Below are 14,665 nucleotides of genomic sequence, written 5' to 3'. Positions count from 1 at the left end.
CAGTTCTTGGTGGGGCCAAGGGGACAGGAAGTCTGGCTAGAGACCGTTGGGTTTCACCAGAAGGACTCTGGGAGCTACAGGCTCAGACAAGTTAACTTCCTCTATCCCTCTTCCCTCTGCTTTCTTTTTGGCTTATGGTGAGGGGCTGTCTCCAACACCCTGGCCATCTGCTCCTGGATTTCAAGAACCAGGAAAGAACAAGCTAATTGTGGTTAGTGGGTCAGTTGGATGACACGGCCAGAGCCTCTCTGGGACAAGATCAGTGTAGTTGGGAGGAACTGGGTTAATGATTCAAGATTCTTCTGAAATAGAAGAGGAGGGAGTTTCTCCCTTGAGAAAAACTGGCAGAGGGGCTGCCATTCTCAGGGATAAGAGCACCTGTAACTTCTATCTGTGTTTGTCCACCCTCTGAGCCTTCCTCTGGCTGAGCTCCTGCCAACAACCATGGCCCCCAGGTCCTGTTTTGGTCTGTCCACGCCTCCTACCTTCAGCCACCTTCCTGCTGCTTTTTCTTTTCTTCTAGGACCAGACAACATCTTGAGCAAGGAACAAGGGACAACAACAAACCCAGAACATCTTCCCAAAGTGCCCAGGGATTCGGTCACCTGCCCAGAAACTGAGCCCAAGGCTTATGAGAGAGGAGACCAATTTTCCAGTCTTGCTTTGCCAGTGATTTTTTTTTTTTTTTTGTATGTAACTTGGTCAAGTGGCTCTGTGTGAATCAGGTTCTAGAATTCTAATAGACTTTGGAAATACTTTTTCTTTGCCTACAAATAATATTTTTTTCTTTTTGGCCAAGGATTGAATCCAGGGACGCTTACTCACTGAACCACATCTTCAGCCCTTTATCACATTTTATTTAAAGACAGGGTCTCACTAAGTTGCTGAGTTGCTTAGGGCCTTGATAAATTGCTGAGCCTGGCTTGCTAAATTGCTGAACTCAAGATCCTCCTGTCTCAGCCTCCAGAGCTGCTAAAATTATAGGTGTGGGGCACCATGCCTGGCTAGAAGTAATATATTTTCATGGATGAGAAGTTAGAGAATACAAATCAATAAAAAGTAAAAGTAAATTAAGTTTATAACCACCCACGTTAGAGTGTGGGCCATTTTCTTTCAAAGTTTGTTGTTGTTTTTCATATAAATAAACCATAGAAATTTCCCATAATCCCACCAGTCACCAATACTCAGTAATTCAATATATCATGTTTAGATGTATTTTTAAACAGTGATAAGAACAACTTTAACTATTATTTTGCAACCTACTTTTAGTACTTAACAGTTTTAGCCTGAACACCTACATCAATAAACAGGTTTATAGATGGGTGTGGTGGCCCACACCTGTAATCCCAGTGACTAGGGAGACTGAGACAAGAGGGTCACAAGTTTGAGGCCAGCCTGAACAACTTACTGAGACTCTGTAAAAAATAAAAAGGTCTACTCGGTGGTAGAACACCCCTCAGTTCAATCCCTAGTACTTATTAAAAAGTTGCAGGTGTACTTCATTTTTATGTCTGCATATATTTGTGGAAGGGACTTTTTCCCTGTATTTTTATTAGTGCCTTATAATTACAATAATGATGGAATTCATGATTATATATTCATATATGCACACAACAAAATAATAGAATTTGGTCAATATCATTCCCAGGGTTTACATATTTTATATGCTTTATTGGTTAAACCTACCTTGCACGAGCCAAGTACTGTGTTGGGCAGTGGGCATATTCCACCGAGCAAAGCATGAGCCTGTCCTCAAGGAACTCACAGTGGCAAACAAATGGCACAGCATGAGCTTGTGCACGGTACTTAGGAAATGTCAAGGCACCTAGATCAGCCAGCATGGTAGCCTATAATCCTAACTACTCAGGAGGCTATGACAGAAGGATCATAAGCTCAAGACCAGCCTGGGTAACTTAATGAGACCCTGTCTCAAAATTAAATATATGTATATATACACGAGCACTCACGCACACACACAGGGCTGGGGATGTAGCTCAGTGTTAGAGCACCCCTGGATTCAATTCCCAACACCACAACAAACAAAAAACAATAACAAAATTCACTTTGATCAACTCTTCCTCGAAGAGTTGCTTCTTAAGACTGTTTCCAAGTTGACCAAGTAGACCCAGGTTGAAAGGGCATTCTGGGTCCAGAGAATGATACAGCAAAGGCCTTGACACAATAAAGCTTCATTCAGACTGTTCTACTGCAAGTTCAAAGAACAGGCAGGAAGGAGGCTGGGGAGGCAGACAGGGGCTTGGGACCCAACACACTTGACAACCTGCTGAGAAGTTCATATCCTGCGGGAGCCACAAAGGCAGGGGCTGGAGATGCTCTGAGACTTAAAATTGTTTCCAAACAGTTAAAAATAACCCAACTGTGGTCCCTGCAAGGCCAGCATCTTCCCTTGCCGGTACCTCTGTTGATCCCTCACCAGGGGCCTATTTGGCCCAGGTATGTTTGACACTCAAAGATTTCTCAGCATGAAGAGTAACCAGGAGGGGCTGGGGTTGTGGCTCAGTGGTAGAGTACTTGCCTAGCATGTATGAGGCACTGGGTTCAAGCCTCAGCACCACATAATAAATAGAAAAAGGGGCTGGGGATATAGCTCAGTTGGCAAAGTGCTTGCCTCGCATACATAAGGCCCTGGGTTCAATCCCCAGCACCACAGTCAATCAATCAAATAAAATAAAGGTATGATGTCCATCTACAACTAAAAAAAAAAAAAAAAAAAAAAAGAGTAACCAAGAAATATTGCTCCCTGGGAAGAGGTCTCAAGCAAGCCTTGTGCCATCAGTCACACTCCAGCTCTCCACCTTGAGGGGTGGCCTCTGGAGAGCACTGCTGGAACCGCCACATGTTATGACTTGAGTCATTGGAGGGAGCACACTCTGTCTTCCCTGCTCCCCACGCAGCTTTCTCAAACACCCCCATCCCCCCACCCAGGGGTTAGCCCAACGGCCAGTGGGATAACAGCCCTCAAGGCTACTGCTTGCAAAAACAGCTTGTTCTTTCTTAATGCTGTTTAAGAAAGAAAGTCAGTTGAGATTATGCCAGATTTCCTGTGTGTATGTGTGTGTGTTAGAGAGAGAGAGAGGGAGGGAGAGGAAGAGAGTGAGAGAGACATGCATGTGGTTGGAGAGAAGGAGGTATCTCCAGAAGGCTGTGGAAGCTGAGGATGAGACAGAACAGTGGCTATTTAGACACCCCAATTGCTGGTCTCTCTTTAAAATCTTTTTAAAATTAATTTTGAGTTCTACACACGATGAATATTGAACAAAATGTAAAATTAAAGATCCGATTAAAGCTCCCTTTAAATTAGGTTATTACATCATCCCCAATTCCACTCCCCTCCCCCCCCCCTGTAGACATAAACACTATTGTCATTTTGGGGTTTGTCCTTCCAAACTTTTTGCTTTCTATTCATTCATGTGTCTGGACATGTGGGAAATATTCTGCTGCCTTTAGTTTTTCATAAATAGTATCACCTTGTATGTATTGTTCTGCTACGTGCTTCTTTCACTCAACAATACATCTTGCAAGAGCTGGGGATGTGGCTCAGAGGTAGAGCGCTCGCCTAGCACCCGTGAGGCACTGGGTTCGGTCCTCAGCACTACATAGAAATAAAATAAAAATATCGTGTCCACCTAGAGTTCAAAAATAATTTAAAAAATGGGCTGGGGATGTAGCAGTAGCAGTAGCAGTAGCAGTAGCAGTAGCAGTAGCAGTAGCACGCTCGCCTGGCATGCGCTGGGTGCTGGGTTCGATCCTCAGCACCACATAAAAATAAAATAAAGATGTTGTGTCCACCAAAAACTAAAAAAGAAATATTAAAAAATTCTCTATCTCTCTCTTTCTCTCTCTCTCTTTAAAAATAAATAAATAAATAAATAATTAATTAATTAATTTAAAAAAATACATCTTGCAGATGTTTGGTGAACTACTTAAAAAACAATCTCACTTTTTAACAATTATATAATGTTCTTTAGTTGGGCTCTCCCTCCATTATGTCATCATTCCTCTCTTAATGAAAGTTGACATTTTTCTTTTTTTTTTTTTTATTACTAAAAGCAATGCAGCAGGAAGCCTCCTTGCACATGCACACACACGAATGCTCTCCAGGGTAAAAACTGGAAAGTAGGCCACAGGTTTTGTGCATTTAAAATTTGAGTAGCTAGATATTGTCAAACTGCTCTCCAAACTTTGTCAAAGTCCCATGGGTGAAGAGAGATACCAGCCAGGCTCAGTGGCACATGCCTGTAATCCCAGCGGCTTGGGAGGCTGAAGCAGGTGGAGTTCAAAGCCAGTCTCAGCAATCGCAAAGTGCTAAGCAACTCAGTGAGATCCTGTCTCTACATAAAATACAAAATAGGGCTGGGGATGTGGCTCATTGGTCAAGTGCCCCTGAGTTCAATTCTCAGTAACAAAAAAAAAAAAGAAAAGAAAAAGAAAGGAAGGAAGGAAGGAGAAGAAGAAGAAGAAGAAGAAGAAGAAGAAGAAGAAGAAGAAGAAGAAGAAGAAGAAGAAGAAGAAGAAGAAGAAGAAGAAGAAGAAGAATATCACAGAGTTTGCTCAATTCTCAATTTTTATTTCTTTGATGAAAAATGAGGTTGTATCTGATTTTTGTTATGTTTTTTGAGGATTTTTTTGGGGGGGTTGTGTTGTTTTGGTAGCAGGGCTACTGCTTAACCTCTGAGACACATCCCTAACTCTTTTATTATTTTTCATTTTTGAGACAGGGCCTTGCTAAGTTGCCCAAGCTGGCCTTGAACTTGTGATCCTCCTGTCTCAGCCTCCCAAGTTGCTGAAATTATAGGCATGCACCACTGTGCCTGGCTTGGATGTTATTTTATTTTATTACAACTTATGGAATTTCCTGTGTTTTGTCCATTTTTCTATTGGATTGTCATTCTTTTATAGATTTATAAAAGTTATCTTATATTCTGAATAAACACTAAAACTTTAGTAGTGTATGTTGCAAATATTTTCTTTATCACTTTCTATTTTTTTACAGTGTGGGTTTTTTTTTGTTTGTTTGTTTTTTGTTTTAGTGCCAGGGATTGAACTCAGGGGTTCAATCACTGAGTTCACATCCCTAACCCTTTTTTGTATCTTTTTTAGAGACAGGGTTTCACTGAGTTGCTTAGGGCCTTGCTAAATTGCTGAGGTTGGTTTTGAACTCACGATCCTCCAGCCTCAGCCTCCTGAGCCACTGGGATTACAGGCATGCACCACAGTGCCTGGCTTACAGTGTGTTAATTTTGAGGTAGTCAAACATCAATGTTTTTCTTCATGGATTTTGCCTTTTTCACTTCTTTAAGGAGATCTTCCCTTCTTCAAAATCATGAAACTTCTCCTACACATTCTTACAAGACCTTAATAGTTTATTTTTTATATGCAATTTGCTAAATCCGTTTAGAATTTCTTTTGTGTATGAATAATATGAGATAGGGAGCTACCTTAATTTTTATCCCCCAACAGAAAATCAATTGTCCCAATGCTTCTAAATGAATAATTCATCATTTTCCCACAGACTTGAGACACCACTTTTTTCACCTACCTTAAACTGCTATTTCTAGATTATTCTAGTCTACCAATCTACTAATTTATTTACTTATTTCTGCATCAATACCTCATCCGTGTAATTTCTATAATCTTCTAATATGTTTTGATTTCTGGTAAGCTGAATTCCCCTTTCTCATTCTTCTTTTTCAAAAGAATCTTCAACATTCAAACATTCTTTCTTAAGGATTGTTTAATGTTTGTCTAGTTCCATGAGAAATTTTGTTGAGATTTTATTGATATTGCATTGAATTTATGCATGAATTTGGTAACAATTGACATCTGTATGATATTGCCTTCCCATCCATACATATTCATTCATTCAACATATATTTACTGAGCACCTACTATTTGCCAGCACTGTTCTGGGCAATGGGGATACAATAAATAAATAAATAAAACTTGCTCTCATAGAGTTTATATATTTGAGTAATATACAGTATTATATTATTGATCTTCTTTTATATTCTTCATTAGAATGTTATTATTTTATTCATTAAGAGCTTGTGTTTATTAGCTGGATATGGTGGTGCACACCTGTAATCCAACAGCTCAGGAGGCTGAGGTAGGAGTGTTGTGAGTTCATGGCCAGCCTCAGCAAAAGTGAGGCACTAAGCCACTCAGTAAGACCCTGTCTTTAAAAATAAAAATACAAAATAGTGCTAGGAATTTGGCTCAGTGGTCAAGTCCCCTGGGTTCAATCCCCAGTACCAAAAAAAAAAAAAAAAAAAGAGCTGATTTCTTATTAGGTTTGTTCCTAAGTACTTCCTTTAAAAAAATGCTTATAAATTTAGTTATTACATTTCTCCACAGAATTTGTAAAATCTTATATTTTTTTCTTTAAAAGTATTCAAGTTAAGGGCTGGAGTTGTGGTTCAGTGTAAGAGTGCCTGACTAGCATGTGTGAGCCTTGGGTTCAATTCTCAGCACCACACATAAATAAATAAAATAAAGGTCCATCAACAACTAAAAAAATATTTTTTAAAAAAGTATTCAAGTTAAGTATTTTAAAGAAAAAAACCAATATGCTTCTTTTCTTTAGTTCTCTTTAGATGGTAGATTCATTGATTTGAAAAGCACCAGACATTTCTAACTACCATTCTAAACAGGTTACACTATCTATTTAATGAAGGCATACTTTTTAAAAGAGTGAATACTCAAAACTTTGTTGGTTTCAAACAATTGCTTGTCTATTTGTAAAAGTTAAGTTAAATTCCATGATTACATAAATGCTTAGTTTATTCAGTCAGTCCTCTTTATGCTCGTGGTTACTGGGCATGGATGGCGAATGGCAAGCTTCCAAGAGCCAAAGTTACACAAGAGGCACTCTATATTAGAAACATTAGGGCTGGGGTTGTGGCTCCGTGGGAGAGCGCTTGCCTAACACGTGTGAGGTACTGGGTTTGATCCTCAGAACTCCATAAAATAAATAAATAAAATAAAGGTATGGGAAACATTAAACTCAAGTTAAAATTAGTTGGATGTGTTGCTCAGTGGTTAGAGCAGTTGCCTAGCATGCACAAGGCCCTGGATTCAATCCCCAGCACTGAAAAAAATTTTTTTAACAGTTTCTTTACCAACCAAATGAGTTAAAATGAAAAGACTGATAAATCCAGTGCTGGTCAGGATGTTCGAGGCAGGGAGTGGGGGATGTAAATTGACCCTATACCATGAGGTGACAATTTGGCAATGTCCTTCAAACTCCAAAATGCTCTGGCTCATCAATTCTACTCCAGGTAGTAATTTATCTTTTGGATGTATTCTTAGGAATGCATAAATCAGAAGACTGGGAACACACCAAATGCCCACCAAAACTGTTTTGCTACATAGTGGTGTTTAAGGCAGTCTTTAAAAATAATGAGGGAAATATATCTGTAATAAAATGGAAAGAAATGTTGTCAAGAGAAAAGTCCTACTTACATTCTGTACAGCATGCTGCAAAATACAAACACGCATGCCTGTGCATACACACAGTACTTCGATATGCATAGAAAATCCCGGAAGAAGACACAAAGGCCTACTAAAATCCAGTACCTGTGGGGAAAGAAATAAAAAGGCTAGGAGGAATGGCTTTTGCTTTCTATCCAGTGCCCTTCTGTTCGAAACTTTTACAAGCAAAATGTAAAAATTGAAACATGAAACAATTGATAATCTCTCTCTCTCTCCACCTCAGCTCCCCGAAGTAGTAAACTTTGATTTATTTTAATCAATAGTTTTGAATTACTCTTATATTGTTTTATTTTCCCCTGCTGCTGGCAATCAAATCTGGGACCTTACCCACGCTAGGCAAGTGCTCTACTGCTGAGCCATACCCCCAGCCCACATTGGTTTCTTAACATGAAGCCAAACATTAACCAAGAATGAAATGGTGGCAGTGACCTAAATGGCATTTGGGAGGTGTGGGTTGTGTGACTAATCATTTGGCTAAATATAAAATTAAAAGTTCTAGTTTCTTTCTATTTGGTATTAGGGTGATATTGTGGTGGGGACAGACGAGGCAAGGCACCAAAGATAGCAGGAAACAGTTTTATTTGGCTGCAGCCAGGTTCAGAGGGCACAGCTTCTGCTGTAATCAATCAATCCCCTGAACCCCGAGTTCAAGTAGTTTCAGAATTTTATACCCAGCATGTAAGGGGAGGGGCTCAGAAGTTCACAGTCTGCAGAAGTTCACATAAAAGCAGCTTTTTCTTTCACTGTTCTGGGCAAGTTAACCCTTGTAGGACAACACCTGAGAAGGGGAGAGCTTCTTCTCCCCTTTCTTTCCTCCCCCTGCCAGCTGTTACCATGGAGCCCTATTGGTAACTTCTCTTATCTTAGAAATGTAGACATCTCTGTGAAGCCCAGCTCAAGGCCAGAGGCCTTGTTTACACATTTTTACAAACTACTGGATACATGTTTGTGAAAAACTAGTAAGGGGGCGTCCAGCACATGGAGTGCTGATTTCTTCCCGGCCAGTGGCCAAGTAAAACAGGGAAACACAAAAATAGGAAGTTTATCTACATTGAACTCTTTTGCTGACAATCCTAAAATCAGCCATGGTGAAGATTTCTGGAGAAGCCCAGTTAACACTTTTCTGTGGAGAAATGGGGTACCACTACAATATTACTCAGTTATCTTTATGCACCAAGTATTGCTGGTAAATTCTGTTACCAGTAGACTTCTAGCTCCTGAATATTCACCACTATTTTAAGCAGAGAAGAATTAACATGGGTTGCAGGATCCATCAACCACAGGAATGCCACAGAAGTGAAGTGAGAGTGAAATGGAGAACAAAAAAAAAACAAGAGCTGTGGGAAATCCCTAGGGAGACAGAGGATCACAAGTTCAAAGCCAGTCTAGGCAACTTAGCAAGACTCTGTCTCAAAATAAAAAGGGAGGGGAATCAGTAGAACACTCCTGGATTGAATCCCCAGTACCAAAAAAAAAAAAAAAAAAAAAAAAAACCCTGATAAACTGATATCTACCTGCCAATATATACATACATATATATATATAATCAAATGTACTCAATAATGAAGGACTGAATGCTTTTTCCCTAAAATCAAAAACAAGGCAAGGACATCTGTTCTAGAGGTTTTAGGCAATGCATTGAGACAAGGAAAAAAAATTATAGGCATCAGAATTTGAAAGAAAGAAGTAAAATTATCTTTGCTTATAGATAATCTGATCACATATGTAGAAAATTCTAAAGACTCTATTTTTAAAAGCTACTAAAACTAATAAGTGAGTTTAGCAAGATCACAATATACAAGGCCAAAAGAGCAGTTGTGTTTCTATATAACAGAACAATCAGAAATTTAAAATAACAATAACACTTACAATAGCATCAAAACTACAAAATACTTGGAGATAAATCAGACAAAAGATGTGTACTATCTGTGTTGAGAACTGCAACATATTGCTAAGAGAAATTAAGGATCTTCAATAAATTGAAGGATGCACTTTGTTTATAGATCAGAAAACTCAACATAGCAAAATTGCCAGTTCTTCCCAGGTTGACATACAGATTCAATGGAATCTTAGTCAAAATCCTAAGAAAAAGAAGTTCCAGCCAGGTGCAGGCACGTGCCCATAATCCCAGTGATTTGGGAGGCTAAGGCAGAAAAATCATAAGTTTGAGGCCAGCCTCAACAATTTAAAGAGACCCTGTCTAGAAATTAAAAAAAGAAAAAAGGTTGGAGATACTGACTCAGTGGGAGAGTGTCCCTGGGTTCAATTCCCAGTACTGAAAAAAAAAACACAAAAGTTTCATTTCCAGTTAAGACAGAATGTGCCTAAGCACACTCTCAGTGAGTGCAGCCATAAACCCTGCCCAGAGAGCATGGAGGAACAAAGATTCTGGAGTCTCCTAAGGTTCAGAGAGTGCCCCATTTCTCTCCCTCCCTCTCCCCTCTCTTTTTTCCCTTCTCCCCCGCTTCCCTTTCTTATTTCTTTTCTGCATTATCTTGCACCCCAGCTTCCAAGCAATCATATGGTAGCAGTGAAGTCAGGAGCAAAGGGAGCCTCAAACTCTGAGGGGGAAACTTCCTCTCCAATCACAGTGCTGGGGGCTCCCAGGAAAATGGGGCAAACCTCTGGTGATTTTTTCCCTTTCTTTGTCTTCCACTGCCTGGTCCCAATAACAGGCATGGTCACAGGAAGTGCATCACAGAACTCCATAAATAAATCCCAGCTTTTTGGCAGGAGGACCAAGAATGTCAGGGAATCCAAATGCACCAGCAAGATGTCAGAGAGGAGGAGTCAGAAAAGCAGTCCCTTAAAGAGCCTGTGGGATGATCCTCAAACGTCTAACATTTGTGTCATCAAGTTCTAGAAAGAGAGGAGCGAGGTATAGAAAAATATTTGAAGAAATAATGGCTGAAAACTCCCTGATTTTGTCAAAGACGTACACCTGTGGAATCAAAAAAAAGCTCAGCAAACTCCAAATACGATAAAGAAATCTAGGCTCGGCACATAATCAAACTGCTGAAAACAAAAGACAAAGAAAAAAATTTTTGGAAGCATCCAAAGAAAAGTGATAGATTACTGTAGAGGAACACTCTGCATCACTGCAGCCTTGTCATCCGAAATTATGAGAACAAAAAAAAAAAAAGTGAAACAATATTTTTCAAGTGCTGAAATAAAGAACTCTCAGTCCATAATTCTCTGCCAAGTAAAAATATCCTGCAGGGACGAGGTGAAATAAAAATATTCTCAGATGAAAAAATACTGAGAACTCCTCACCAACAGATCATCTCTAAAATGACACCAGAAGAAAACGTGGGTGGGAATGAAGGGACAGTGACAGAAATGGTTCCTCTCCAGGTTCAATATAATAGACTATTCTTCTCCTCCTTTGGGTTCTTTACATTTTGTTTGCTGGTTGAAAGCAAATACTACAATTATTGTCTGATCAAACCCACATAAATACTAGACAAAGGCACTATAAACATACATTGGAGAAGAAGACTCTTCACCAAATGGTGCTGGGAAAACTGGAAATCCATAAGAAGCAGAAGGAAATTTAACCCTTTTATTTTTCACCGCACACAAAACTCAACTCAAAGTGGATCAAGGACCTAAGCATTAGACCAGAGATCCTGTACTTACTAGAAGAAAATGTAGGCCCAATTCTCTATCAGGTCGGCTTAGGAACTGAATTCCTCAACAAGACTCCTAAAACACAAGAAGTAATATCAAGAATCAACAAATGGGATGGTATCAAACTAAAATCTTCTTCACAGCAAAGAAAACAATCAAGAATATGAAGAGAGATCCTACAGAATGGGAGAAAATCTTTGCCATCTGCAACTCAGAACATTATTCATCTCCAGGATATACAAAGAGCTCAAAAAACTTAACACCAAAAAAATAAGCACAAATAATCCAATCAAAAGTGGGTAATGGAACTAAATAGGCACTTCACAGAAGAAGAAATATGAATAGTCAAAAAATATATGAAAATGTGTTCAACATCTCTAGCAATTAAATAAATGCAAATTAAAACTACAATGAATTGTGTCTCACTCCAGTCAGAAGGGCAATTATCAAGAATACAATTAACAATAAATGTTTAGCAAGGATATGGGGGAAAATGTTCATTCACACATTGCTGGTGAGACTGCAAATTGGTGTAACCACTCTGGAAAGCAGTATGGAGAGTCCTCAGAAAACTTGGAATGGAAGTACCATTTGACCCAGCTATCCCACACCTCAGTCTATACCCAAAGGACTTAAAATCAACATACTACAGTGACACAGTCACATCGATGGTTATAGCAGCTCAATTCATAATAGCTAAGCTATGGAACCAACCTAGGTGTCCTTCAATAGATGGATGGATAAAGAAAATGTGGTATGTATACACAATGTAATATTACTCAGCCATAAAAAAGAATGACTTAAGTCAGCAGTAAATGGATGGATCTGGAGACTCATGCTAAGTGAAATAAGCCAATCCCCCCCACCAAAAAAAACCAAAGGTCAAATGTTCTCTCTGATATGAAGATGCTAACACAACAAGGATGGGAGAGGGAAGAATAGAAGTTCAGTGGATTAGACTAAGGGGAATGAACGGAAAGGAGGGGGATGGGCATAGGAAAGACAGTAGAGTGAATCAGACATAACTTTCTTATGTTTGTGTATGAATACCACCAGTGTAACTCCACATCACGTACAATCACAAGAATGGGGTACTAATTAGAATAAGTTATACTCCATGAATGTAGAATATATTAAAATACACTCTACTGTCATGTGTATCTAAAAAGAACAAATAAAAAATTATTGTCTGTTGTAATTTTCCAAATATATAAATGTAACACACAAGACAACCGGAGAGGAGGATTAACAGAAATACATGGTGGTAAATATCTAAATCCCTCCAGAAGTGCTAAAATACTGATCTCAGTAATGAAAAGCTAAATATGTATGTTGCAACCCTGAAGCAAGTACTACAATGTATGTATGTGTGTGTATACATATATAATAAATGTAAAGATTTTACACACATATATATAGAGAGAGAGTGTGTGTGTATACATGTTTTCTATTTTTTGTTTGTTTGCTTTTTGGTACTGGGGATTGAACCCAGGAATTCTACCACTGAACTACATCCCTGCTCTTTTAAATTTTTTTGGTACAGGGTCTTGCTAAATTGCCTAGGCCAGCCTCAAACTTGAGAACTTCCTGCCTCAGCCTCCAGAGCAACTAGATTTCCAGGCAGTGACACCACATCCGGCTCCAGCTTATTTATTCATTTAGTTAGTTAGTTAGTTAGTTTTGATTTTTAGTACTGAGGATTGGGGCTGGGGTTGTGGCTCAGTGGTAGAGCACTTGCCTAGCACGTGTGAGGTCTTGGGTTCAATTCTCAGCACCACATATAAATAAATAAAACAAAATGTCCATTGACAACTAAAAAAAATATTTTAAAAAAAGAAGAGTAGTGAGAATTAAATCCAGGACCTCAAACATGCTAAGCATGCACTCTACCACTGAACTACGCCCTCAGCTTCCATATATACTTTAAAATATACTGGAACTTCTCTACCTGATAAAGAGCACTTACCAAAGCAAAATCAAACAGAAAAGTCTTAGCCAAAATCATGTATTATAGCCATTATTTCTTCTATCACCCATTCTATTTTCTTCCATTGGGTACAAATTCTTAAAAACACATGTTGAAACCTTTGACTTCATCTTCCACATGCAATCTTTCTTCCATTTTGTTCATCTCTTTATCTCTTTCCATAAAACTCCAAGATTTTTTTTGTTGTTGTTGTTAAATCAGGAACTGAACTCAGGGGCATTAACCACTGAGACCACTGAGCCACATCCCCAGACCCCTGCCCCCACCCCCATTTTTAAATTTTGAAGCAGAGTCTCATTAGGTCCACTTACAGCCTCGTTAAGTTGCTGACGTTGACCTCAAAGCTTCAATCCTCCTGCCTCTGCCTCCTGAGCCACTGGGATTATAGGCATGAGCCACTATGGTGGGCCCTGAGAGAATTCCTTACTTCAAACTTAAAGCTTATTAATTTTCTTCAACTATGAACTACATACTCTTTGTCCTTATTTTTTTTAAGAAGAACATACATTTTTAAAATTTTCAAAATCTCTACTGGGATCTTTTTCATTACTATTTTTTTCCTTCACTTATATAATTCCTTCCTTTATCTCTCAACAAAAATAAATTTAGTCTCTTAAACATCTCTCTTTATGCTTTATTGCCTTGTGTATTTTTCCATTCTCATTTGTTTTCTCTTTGTTTCTTTTCTGCTGGGCAAGCACTCTACCACTGAGTCACACCCCCATCCCAAAATAATTGTGCTTAGATAAGTAGAGTTTAGCTCCCCCACACTTTTGGTGATGCTGAGGATTAATTGCACCCAGGGCCCTGTCCATGCTAGGCAGGCGCTCTACCTCTTAGCAAGTTGATATGGAATCTTAATTGTGTTCTGACCTTTGTGTTTGAGAGTCCCTGCAGACAGCTGGGTTGGGGACACAGGGAAAAAGACACAATATGCTACAGTTTGGTGGTTCTTCAACCAGGCAGCGATATTTCTTGTCTCTACTGGGTGTCGTCAGCCATCAAAGTTGTCTGGCATTTGGTCCCAGATGTCACCACCACTGTTCTCTAAAGGCTGACACCTGCCTTTGCCCCTGAGCCCATGGGAAGAAGAGAATGTGTCACGATCAACCCACCAGTAGTCCCTACTACTCATGCTGCCACAGTCCCTGGGCCTGGGGTCTCTTCTGCCCCATGTACACAACCTCTAGGAATGGAGCAGTGTGCAGAACTCTCTCCCGCGTATATCCTGCTCTGAGGCTGAATATGATCTCCATGTGGTCTCTGCCTATTCCAGAATCCTGTGGTTTCTAACCTACGGAGAGTCCTTTCTCTTGTTTTTAATTGGAACTTTGTATAGTGCTTGTTTGCTCATTTTTTTTTTTTTTTTTTTGAGGAGGGATACTGGGTGGAGCCCAGAGGAGCTTCACCACTGAGCCACATCCCCAGCCCTTTTTATTTTGAAACAAGTTTTCACTAAGTTGCTGCAGCTAGCCTCAAACTCACAATCCTCCTGCTTCAGCCTCCCGAGTCATTGGGATTACAGGCATGTGCCAC

Source organism: Marmota flaviventris, chromosome 17 (genome assembly GCF_047511675.1).
Source record: "Marmota flaviventris isolate mMarFla1 chromosome 17, mMarFla1.hap1, whole genome shotgun sequence".
Classification (NCBI taxonomy): domain Eukaryota; kingdom Metazoa; phylum Chordata; class Mammalia; order Rodentia; family Sciuridae; genus Marmota; species Marmota flaviventris.
The sequence above is the reverse complement of the archived record's forward strand: the minus strand, read 5'-3'. Positions refer to the sequence as shown.